Consider the following 11,245-nt stretch of genomic DNA (forward strand, 5'->3'; position numbering starts at 1 on the left):
CCCCAAAAATATTGTTACAGCGTTCATATACTGAATAATAAGTCGATATAGTAATTATTGTGACAGGCCTACATGTGTGGCATTATCATTATCTCTCTAAAATATTGATCCAGAGTATGAAATGAAGCTCTCCTGTAAATAGAATGTTTCTTACAACCTATTGATTATGAACCCTCAATATGGTCCAATCAACATCCATTTGAGAAAGATGAAAAGAATACCCTAACAATTACTGTATTTTCCGGAGTATAAGTCGCACCAGAGTATAAGTCCCATCTGCCAAAAAATGCATAATAATGAAGAAAAAAACATATATTTCACATATAAATTTGAATATAAGTCACGCCCCCGGTAAAACTATGACAAAATGTGCAACTTATAGTCCGGAAAATACAGTAAATAACAAAATATTTCAACCTGGACAATCTGAGACACACACAGAGAAATATGCATTAGAGAAGCTTTATTGAATGTGTGAAGTGTTTGGTGCTCAGACAAATGCGATGATGAGCTGCGTGCATTTAGGAGATGTCTTCCCCCTGGAACCTGGATACTGGTGGTGGTCAAGAGAGGGACCGAGAGACTAACTAAGATGACTGATGGAGGGAGGGGGGCAAATTGGAGAGCTGCTGTCAGGGTTTAGGTCCTAAACTTTAGGAGGAGGAGGTTTAGGACAAAGGCTGGGAGGAGGAGGAGGAGGAGGAGAAGCTTTGACATGATTGTTAAATAAGAACAAATATAAAATACAGCCCATAATACAAATTCACAATATAGAACTAAATACAGAAACAAAATTGAAATAACATTAACACAAAAATCAATTAATAGCAAAAAATGTAACTAATCTAACGTATCATTATAGAAATACTCCATAAAAATAACAGGATATATTCAAATACACAAAACATTCCCTATGTGCCCAAATCAAAATGAAATTGAAGTTCAAATGAAAGTCACCACTCAGAAATGGTGCAGAAAAGGGTGCATATTTAGTTCTATCACATAAATCTATCATGTAAAGGGTTAAAATGAGCTATTTTTACTGTGGAAGATCATGGTGGTAATTCATTAAAACAAAGTGTTAATAATAACAGCCAGTGCCCTTCACTATTACTTCTATTGAATGTATTCAAACTTGCAAAAATTTTAAATCCAAAAAATTAATTCTCAGTCCTCGACACTTGGCATATCACAAAAAACATGTCCTAAATGTGCGAAAATATTAGGAAATGCAGCCCCAATACTCAGACTGACTGCAATAGTAACACACTTGATGATTAAATGAAAGATTAAGTATAATACTATATTAACTCCACTTGAAAGTATTTGTTTCAGTTACTATTGTGGAGTTCTACTTTGTCCTTCTTCATGAGAATCACTCCATCTTTTGCATTGAAAGCACCACTTGTTTATTATCCACTTCCTCTTGCAGCTGAGGTAAAGCTTCTTTCCAGATTTGCCATTGGGCCTCTATGTTTACCTTTTCTGACTTCAATATTTTATTCTTCTTTAACTGTAGAACTGGTCTTGTGTCTATTCTTTGCCATTGATGACGATCCAAGATGGTGCCACGTACGGTTGCCCTGGTGATTTGGTGTGCATTGTGCGCTCTGCTGAGAAGGTGATTGCAGCCTTCCATCTCTACAGGACCTGTACGTCTCCAGGACTCGGGGGTGAGCAGGCCGTATAGCAGCTGACACCTCTCACCCTGGACATGGACTATTTGAGCCACTTCCCTCTGGCAGGAGGCTACGGTCCATTGGGACCAGAACCTCTTGCCATAATAACAGTTTCTTCCCCTCTGCAGTTTGTCTCATGAACACTTTATAATATTTGCACAAAACTGGGCACTTTATAATACCGGTCACATTAATAAATCATGTTTGCACTGTTTTTCTGATGCTGCTGTTGCATATATTTTCTACCCATAAGTATTTTATTTTTTAACCATATCTTTTTTTTAACTTTGTGAATGCCCTTATTTGTATTTGTATTTATTCAGTGTGTTTTATGTTGCACTTTATCACCAAAATAAGTTCCTAGTTTGTGAACTGAAACGATGGCAGTCTTCTGAATCTGAATGGCTGCTCCATATCCAGCTCCTTTAATATGGTCGTTCAAACCAAGTGTTGTCTATTACAAAGTTACTGCACTTTGTGCACGTCACCAGTTGTCAGCCTCTCTCATTTCTGGAGACAAGTCCATGAGGTTCAACAGTGTTCTCCTGACTTCCCTCGCCGACTTCAGCATTGAAGTCTCCCTGAATGTGGGTGTTTCTTTGTTCATCTTGTTTTTAGTCCAAACAAGAGTCTTCAATAGTTTCAGCTTGATACTTCTCTGGACGTCCCTATCTAACCAGATGCTTTTAGGTCCATCATAGGCTCTTCTTGTCTTGATGTCTGTAGAGCAGTCTCCAGTATCTGGATCCTACATACTTGAATATGAATACACACGTGAATATATTTGGTCCACGTCTTTTATTTTGTCCATCTCCATGATGATCTCTCCATCTTTTAGTTGAATGCAGCCTCCATGTGTATTTTCTTCTTTCCACTCAGTTCTCTTATTTTGTGATACATTGTTTTCATGTTACTCTCGTTCAGTTCAGTGCAATTTAATTCAATTAATCAACTTTAACAAGTCTTCATTTCAGTCACTATTCCTGAATTCCTGTATATATTTTGTCCGCCTCTCGTGATACATTGTTTTCATGTTACTCTCAAGTAGTTTCTTCAACTCATCCCTCTCTCTGTTCAGCCTCTCTTCTTTGGCCTGGGCACACATTCTACAGATCTTTGTCAATCTCTGTGTTTTTGACACTCTCCTTTGGTTAAACTCTTATCTTATCTCCAGGATTTTGTTTTTCATCCACTTCCTCTTGCAGACGTTTATTTCAGATACACTTTGTTCTGCTGCCAGAGTCAAGCTTTCTCTCCAGATTTGCCATTGGTCCTCTGTGTCAGTCTCTTCAGATGGGCCTGAAACCAGTTACTGACTTCAATATTCTTCTTGAACTTTAGAACTGGTCAGGAGTTTGGGGTTCAGTTTCATTTTTTGTCTTTTCTTAGTTTCCGAAACTTCACTGGAATCTTGCAATCAGTTTGTAGTCATCGCCAAAATCCTGGATGGGATGGGTAGGATGATTTCAAAGTATTCCTTCCTAATTATTATAAATACAATTAAAAGACACTTAAAAATACACCACATAAAACAACATAATCAACATATTTAAAAAATATGTGTACTATGTAAACAAATGTAGTGTGTCAAACAAACTTTATCCCAATAAACATAACAAAAATAACACTAAACAAATTCATAGCATAAAACCATTCCAAGTAAAACACAAATAAAACATTTTACAAAATTACAATATAAAAATGCACAAAAAACCAAATCATTAATACAAAGTTTCAGAACAAGAAACGAGCAAATAAAATTCAGAGCACGATGAAATGATATCAAATAAAAGCTTATGAGCTCTGGCCACTGTCTACTAAAATAACACATTGACAATGATGCTATGAAATTGTAAAACTGGCGTGTAAATCTTTATACACCCTTGATGCTCAGTCCTTGTGTGGTCAAATAAAAGGTTTTTTTGTGGATCCATTCTTGGAATCTGGTGCATTTGATGGAATTTTCTCCCACACCATTTCCACAACTCTGTTTTCTGTCACTTCTGTTCATTTACTATATTTTGTGGCCACCGCTTCTCTTGTCTCAGCTTCAACAAACAGTTTGCAGCATAAAGCAGTTTGTAGACTCCTCTGTCACTAAAATGAATAGCAAAGGGCTGTGTAGCCTTGTACTCCTACATTGATCTCCCTGCCAATGCAAGGCTTCACGAGGGGCCAGATCGAAAGCTTTTTCTAAACCTTCTTGACCACCTTCATGCCATGCTCCAGGAGAATAATTTCTCTGTAACTGTTGCACTGCAGTGCATGTCTTCTTCCAGTATAGATTATTTCAGATACACTTTGTTCTGCTGCCAGAGTCAAGATTTCTCTCCAGATTTGCCATTGGTCCTCTGTGTCAGTCTCTTCAGATGGGCCTGAAACCAGTTACTGACTTCAATATTCTTCTTGAACTTTAGAACTGGTCAGGAGTTTGGGGTTCAGTTTCATTTTTTGTCTTTTCTTAGTTTCTGAAACTTCACTGGAATCTTGCAATCAGTTTGTAGTCATCACCAAAATCCTGGGTAGGATGATTTCAAAGTATTTCTGAACATCTGTTTTATCAATCTGATAATGCATATTGTTGCCATGGCTCCTCCATATCCAGCTCCTTTAATATGGTCGTTCAAACCAAGTGTTGTCTATTACAAAGTTACTGCACTTTGTGCACGTCACCAGTTGTCAGCCTCTCTCATTTCTGGAGACAAGTCTATGAGGTTCAACAGTGTTCTCCTGACTTCCCTCGCCGACTTCAGCATTGAAGTCTCCCTGAATGTGGGTGTTTCTTTGTTCATCTTGTTTTTAGTCCATCCTTCTGCTCTGTAGGTCACTATGGTCCAAACAAGAGTCTTCAATAGTTTCAGCTTGATACTTCTCTGGACGTCCCTATCTAACCAGATGCTTTCAGGTCCATCATAGGCTCTTCTTGTCTTGATGTCTGTAGAGCAGTCTCCAGTATCTGGATCCTACGTACTTGAATATGAATACACTCCTGAAGGTTGTTTTGTTTTTCTCCATGATGATCCCTCCATCTTTTGGTTGAATGCAGCCTCCATGTGTATTTTCATCTTTCCACTTAGTTCTCTTACTTTGTGATACATTATTTTCATGTTCCTGTATATATTTTGTCCACCTCTCTTGTGATACATTGTTTTTATTTTACTCCCAAGTAGTTTCTTCAACTCATCCCTCTCTCTGTTCAGCCTCTCTTCTTTGGCCTGGGCACACATTCTACAGATCTTTGTCAATCTCTGTTTTTGACGCTCTCCTTTGGTTAAACTCTTATCTTATTTCGCTTATCCAGGATTTTGTTTTTCATCCACTTCCTCTTGCAGATGTTTATTTCAGATACACTTTGTTCTGCTGCCAGAGTCAAGCTTTCTCTCCAGATTTGCCATTGGTCCTCTGTGTCAGTCTCTTCAGATGGGCCTGAAACCAGTTACTGACTTCAATATTCTTCTTGAACTTTAGAACTGGTCAGGAGTTTGGGGTTCAGTTTCATTTTTTGTCTTTTCTTAGTTTCTGAAACTTCACTGGAATCTTGCAATCAGTTTGTAGTCATCGCCAAAATCCTGGATGGGATGGGTAGGATGATTTCAAAGTATTCCTTCCTAATTATTATAAATACAATTAAAAGACACTTAAAAATACACCACATAAAACAACATAATCAACATATTTAAAAAATATGTGTACTATGTAAACAAATGTAGTGTGTCAAACAAACTTTATCCCAATAAACATAACAAAAATAACACTAAACAAATTCATAGCATAAAACCATTCCAAGTAAAACACAAATAAAACATTTTACAAAATTACAATATAAAAATGCACAAAAAACCAAATCATTAATACAAAGTTTCAGAACAAGAAACGAGCAAATAAAATTCAGAGCATGATGAAATGATATCAAATAAAAGCTTATGAGCTCTGGCCACTGTCTACTAAAATAACACATTGACAGTGATGCTATGAAATTGTAAAACTGGCGTGTAAATCTTTATACACCCTTGATGCTCAGTCCTTGTGTGGTCAAATAAAAGTTTTTTTTGTGGATCCATTCTTGGAATCTGGTGCATTTGATGGAATTTTCTCCCACACCATTTCCACAACTCAGTTTTCTGTCACTTCTGTTCATTTACTATATTTTGTGGCCACCGCTTCTCTTGTCTCAGCTTCAACAAACAGTTTGCAGCATAAAGCAGTTTGTAGACTCCTCTGTCACTAAAATGAATAGCAAAGGGCTGTGTAGCCTTGTACTCCTACATTGATCTCCCTGCCAATGCAAGGCTTCACGAGGGGCCAGATCGAAAGCTTTTTCTAAACCTTCTTGACCACCTTCATGCCATGCTCCAGGAGAATAATTTCTCTGTAACTGTTGCACTGCAGTGCATGTCTTCTTCCAGTATAGATTATTTCAGATACACTTTGTTCTGCTGCCAGAGTCAAGATTTCTCTCCAGATTTGCCATTGGTCCTCTGTGTCAGTCTCTTCAGATGGAGCCAGAAACCAGTTACTGACTTCAATATTCTTCTTGAACTTTAGAACTGGTCAGGAGTTTGGGGTTCAGTTTCATTTTTTGTCTATTCTTAGTTTCTGAAACTTCACTGGAATCTTGCAATCAGTTTGTAGTCATCACCAAAATCCTGGGTAGGATGATTTCAAAGTATTTCTGAACATCTGTTTTATCAATCTGATAATGAATATTGTTGCCATGGCTCCTCCATATCCAGCTCCTTTAATATGGTCGTTCAAACCAAGTGTTGTCTATTACAAAGTTACTGCACTTTGTGCACGTCACCAGTTGTCAGCCTCTCTCATTTCTGGAGACAAGTCCATGAGGTTCAACAGTGTTCTCCTGACTTCCCTCGCCGACTTCAGCATTGAAGTCTCCCTGAATGTGGGTGTTTCTTTGTTCATCTTGTTTTTAGTCCATCCTTCTGCTCTGTAGGTCACTATGGTCCAAACAAGAGTCTTCAATAGTTTCAGCTTGATACTTCTCTGGACGTCCCTATCTAACCAGATGCTTTTAGGTCCATCATAGAATCTTCTTGTCTTGATGTCTGTAGAGCAGTCTCCAGTATCTGGATCCTACGCACTTGAATATGAATACACACGTGAATATATTTTGTCCACGTCTTTTATTTTGTCCATCTCCATGATGATCTCTCCATCTTTTAGTTGAATGCAGCCTCCATGTGTATTTTCTTCTTTCCACTTAGTTCTCTTACTTTGTGATACATTATTTTCATGTTACTCTCGTTCAGTTCAGTGCAATTTAATTCAATTAATCAACTTTAACAAGTCTTCATTTCAGTCACTATTCCTGAATTCCTGTATATATTTTGTCCGCCTCTCGTGATACATTGTTTTCATGTTACTCTCAAGTAGTTTCTTCAACTCATCCCTCTCTCTGTTCAGCCTCTCTTCTTTGGCCTGGGCACACATTTTACAGATCTTTGTCAATCTCTGTGTTTTTGACACTCTCCTTTGGTCAAACTCTTATCTTATCTCACTTCTCCAGGATTTTGTTTTTCATCCTCTTCCTCTTGCAGACGTTTATTGAAAAGTCAAATAAAAGTTTTTTTTGTGGATCCATTCTTGGAATCTGGTGCATTTGATGGAATTTTCTCCCACACCATTTCCACAACTCAGTTTTCTGTCACTTCTGTTCATTTACTATATTTTGTGGCCACCGCTTCTCTTGTCTCAGCTTCAACAAACAGTTTGCAGCATAAAGCAGTTTGTAGACTCCTCTGTCACTAAAATGAATAGCAAAGGGCTGTGTAGCCTTGTACTCCTACATTGATCTCCCTGCCAATGCAAGGCTTCACGAGGGGCCAGATCGAAAGCTTTTTCTAAACCTTCTTGACCACCTTCATGCCATGCTCCAGGAGAATAATTTCTCTGTAACTGTTCCACTGCAGTGCATGTCTTCTTTTGTTATATATTCTAAGTGTGTAGTTAGTTTTCTTGAGCATTCTACTTTTTGTTACTTTGCTTCTCCAGCAACTTTCAGCATTTCAGATGTAATTCCAGAAGGATCTGGTGTGTTACCACCCTTCATTTTGGCCAGTGCTTTTTAAATGTTTTCATTTATGTAATTTGTTCAGTCTGTCACACACTTCTCTGTCTCCAGGTTTCAGGTGTTTTCTCTGTTCAGTAAAATATTTCCTCTCTTCTGCGATGGCCTTTTCTTCAATAATTATGCTGTTATTCTCATCTTTGATGAACTTACTGTTGCTATGCTATTCTGAGCATCTTCATCTTCCCTTCATGCACTTTCAGTTCTTGGCCTCACTGCTTCCAGGCTTCTGCTTCTGCCACAGGAATTTCTGCTTGTTTTCTTCTTTGGAGATAGCTTTTCCAGTTTTCTTCCCTCTTTGACTTTTGCCAGTCCTTGGCTACAGTTTTCTTCTCCTTTATGGTTCTTTGGATTGTTTGATTCCATCACCAGGTCTGCCTTTCTGTTGTTCTTTTCCTTGACATGTTCTTAGTTTCCAGATTTTGATTGTCTTTTCTCTTTTCTTTCTTCTCTTCTTGATTATTCTGACCATTCAGACTGTTAAGTTTCCTTTTTTTATTTGAATGACCTTGATCCAGTGCTCAAATTTGTTGCTTTCAGCTCCTATGACCTGTGCTCCATCCTAGTCCACGCCATGATTATTTCTTTTGCAGTTTTCTTGCTCTGCTTTGTTTTTCCTTGTCCTTGTGAGTCTTCCTCTTGCATTCATTTTGGTGTTCCTTCTTTCTGATGTTAAAAGCATATCCTGTCTCACCTATGTATGTTTTATTACATGATTTGCAGGGGATTTTCCTGTATTTTTTTCATTATTCTCTGGGTGGGTTCAGTTTTGCCTCTTGTATATGAGGTGTAAATATGTTTTTGTAATCACTTTTTCCTTCTGTCACTTTGTCACCTTTTTCTCTTACTGGCATACTGGGATACTGGCATGGTGTGGCATAATGTTCGATGTGTTTCGGCTGTTCATCTCTGCAGTGTTACTGATGTGGGCCATTCAAATAGTGTCCAAACAACTGAGAGTTTATGTGCAGTGGGATGCTCTGAAGTCCAGCTCTATGTCTCTGCTTTACGTTGCATATAATTGGTCTCTTCGTTCTTAGTATATCTTTTCTTTTTTGCAAGTTCTATAGTTTCCTGGCAAATCCACTTATTTTGCACATCTTTTATGCTGTTCCACATCTCCAGATCCTATTTCTCTGTCCAGTCAGTCAATTCAACCCAGACACATCAAAATAAATGTATCGAAAAACAAAAACATAACACCCAAAACCAAAAAATATATACATTCAAAACACAAATGAAATCAAATTCAAAATGTCATGAAATGCGTAAAAAATAAATAATGTCTATAATATAGTCTATATGTAATGTCTATATAAGCACAACAGTAAAAATACAAAATTAATATATGACTGTTCATATGAAATTAAGTCAGGTCCAATCAAAATCAGAAGTCAGAAAGTCAGAAAAAGTGATGCATGATAATCGAATTTTCAGCCAATATGATAACTGATAATCTGAAGATCAGTGTCTCACTGATAACTGATAAAGTAAAACCGACAATACATTTTAAATTAACCTGATTTTTGAAATGTAAAACTTTTTTTTATTTATTTGTTTTAGTTTCTAGGCCTAAATGTGATCAAAGCAGACTATATAATGCATATAAAGACTTAAAAATGACATTTACAAATATGGCGTAACAGTAATGTTCATAAGCTCAATATAACTTAATTATAGACTTGTTATGTCCTGAAAATATTTCATACAGGCCTACATTAATTCTTCTTGCCACATTGTAAATGCTGTTTGTTTCATCTTGTTATTTTCATTATTATTAACAATATGCTTCAGATAAGTCATATTCTATACGTGGGTTTCATATTTTGAGTAGCAAAGGGAAATGGGCCTTTAAAGTACACATATTGTGCTTGAGCCTGCTATATAGTTATAATTTGTGGATCACTTACACATTTTAAATCTTAATATTTATTTAAAATGACTTAATATATTAAACAAGTTAACTGACTTGTGAGTTAGAAAACTGTGGTGCCTAATAGGAGCAAACGTCCCCAGAAAATGTCATCACAACAAACAGCCACGAAGCCCCTCCTAAGGAGGGGCTTCATGACTACCACCTTAATATGGCCACTATGTTAAGGTGGTAGTTCAAGGAGGGGAATTACATTAACTTAGTGTAACTGTCAGAAAACAAACATATACACAAAAATGCATACATTTTTAGCCAACATTTGACTAAGCTAAACTCAAAAATATTTAACTATTCCTGTTTAAATAGCTGATTATTTACTTGTTGGGTCCTTGTGGGCAGCATCGTCTTGTATTGGCCGTGGTTTTTGATGGTTTGCTCTGCTGTGTGAAAGTGTGGCTCTCTCCTCGGTGGTTTACTCTCAAATGATGTTTTAGACCGCGGGAACTTGGTACATAACCTCTGAATTCCAGAACATTACCACGGCAACTGGAGCGATGATGTCATAACCAGAGCGTAAATGTCTTAATGGTCTTGGGCCTTCTTATCTTACAGAACTGCTTTTATCCTATGAACCCTCGCGGCCCCTGCGCTCCTCTGGCAGCAGGCTCCTAGTTATTCCCAAAGTCAGGACACACACGCATGGAGAGGCCTCTTTCCAGTTTTATGGCCCCCGTCTATGGAACAGCCTGCCGGAGGACCTCAGGGCCGCAGAGAACATTCAGGTTTTTAAAAGCAGGCTCAAGACCCATCTTTTTAGCATAGCTTTTGATTAGTATTTATCATTTTAGTTTACTTCTCTATTTATTTAGTCTTATTTAGGCTGGCTAGTGTGTTTATGTTTTACTTATGTTTTATTTACTTGTTTAGTTTTGACTTATTTTATTATTTATTGATTATTTTATTATTTATTTATTATTTATTTTATTATTTAGTGACTTATTTATTAGTTTTGACTTATTTTATTATTTTTAATCATTTTAGATTTGCCAGTGTTTCCTCTGAGGAGCCCTCTGCACCGGGAGCTGTGGTTGGCTGTGGCTGCTGGGCCCTGGCTCGTGGGCCCTGGAGGTTTGGTCTTGACCTCATCTCTTCTCTGGGCCCTGGGCTGGTGTCCTGTGGCTGCGGGTGACCCTGTTCCTGGTGCAGATGGTTCCTCTGGTGGCGCTCTCTCATCTGGTTCATCTTTACCCAGCCTGTTCCACTTAAACATATTTTAAATGAAACCGAGGTATTTTAACGTGTGTTGAGGTGGGGGGTGGGAGTGTGCGTTGGGGTGGGGGGTTGTTTGGTTATGATTATTGATGTGTTGGGGTTGGGTTGTTTGGCTGTGGGGTGGTTGGGTGTTTGGGTGGGTTTGGTGGGTGGGACTGATTTTAATGCTTTGTAAAGCACTTTGTGTTACTTTTTTTTTTTGTATGAAAAGTGCTCTATAAATAAAGTTTGATTTGATTTGATTTGATGTCATTATTACAGAATGCACAGAAAACCACAGTGTTGCAGTTGTATATTGTGTATGTTATGTGTATATTATTATTATTATATGTTCAA

This window comes from Periophthalmus magnuspinnatus, chromosome 17 (genome assembly GCF_009829125.3).
Source record: "Periophthalmus magnuspinnatus isolate fPerMag1 chromosome 17, fPerMag1.2.pri, whole genome shotgun sequence".
NCBI lineage: Eukaryota > Metazoa > Chordata > Actinopteri > Gobiiformes > Gobiidae > Periophthalmus > Periophthalmus magnuspinnatus.